The sequence below is a fragment of the Cetorhinus maximus genome, unplaced genomic scaffold (assembly GCF_964194155.1).
Source record: "Cetorhinus maximus unplaced genomic scaffold, sCetMax3.hap1.1 HAP1_SCAFFOLD_414, whole genome shotgun sequence".
In the NCBI taxonomy this organism is placed as follows: domain Eukaryota; kingdom Metazoa; phylum Chordata; class Chondrichthyes; order Lamniformes; family Cetorhinidae; genus Cetorhinus; species Cetorhinus maximus.
Window position 1 is genome coordinate 185309 of NW_027596360.1, and position 836 is coordinate 186144.

The following is an 836-nucleotide window of genomic DNA, read 5'->3' on the forward strand; positions in this document are numbered from 1 at the left end:
GGATCTGGTTTTATTGTGTTGGAAAGTTAGTGATTATGAACAACTAGAATGGAATTCCTAATTAGTCATACTCCAACTAGACTGGAATTCAACAAGCCAGCACCCCCCCCCGCCCTCTGTGTTTCTCCCACCATCAGCTGCAATCTATCTGGGATATTCCAGTCCATGTCCAAATGCAGCAAGACCTGGACAATATCCAGGCTTGGGCTGACAAGTAACATCAATGTTAGGCAATGACCATCTCCAACAAGAGAGAATCCAAACATCGCCCCTTGATGTTCAATGGCATTACCATCACTGAATTCCCCCATTATCAACATCGTGGGGGTTACCATTGACCAGAAAGTGAACTGGGCTAGCCATATAAATACTGTGGTTATAAGAGCAGGCCAGAAGCAAGGGATCGTGCGACAAGTAACCCACCTCCTGACTCCCCAAATCCTGCCCACTATCTACAAGTCAGGAGTGTGATGGAATATTCCCCACTTTCCTGGGTGAGTGCAGCTCCCACAACACTCAAGAAGCTTGACATCATCCAGGACAAAGCAGCCGCTTGATCAGCACCACATCCACAAACATTTACTCCGTCCACCACTGATGCACAGTAGCAGCAGTGTGTATCATCTACAAGATGCACTGCAGGGATTCACCAAGGCTCCTTAGACAGCACCTTCCAAACCATTAGCACTACCATCTAGAAGGACAAGGGCAGCAGATAGGTGAGAAGTTCCCCTCCAAGCTACTCACTATCCTGACTTGGAAATCGCTGTTCCTTCACTGTCACTGGGTCAAAATCCTGAAACACCCTCCCTAACAGCACTGTGGGTGTACCTACA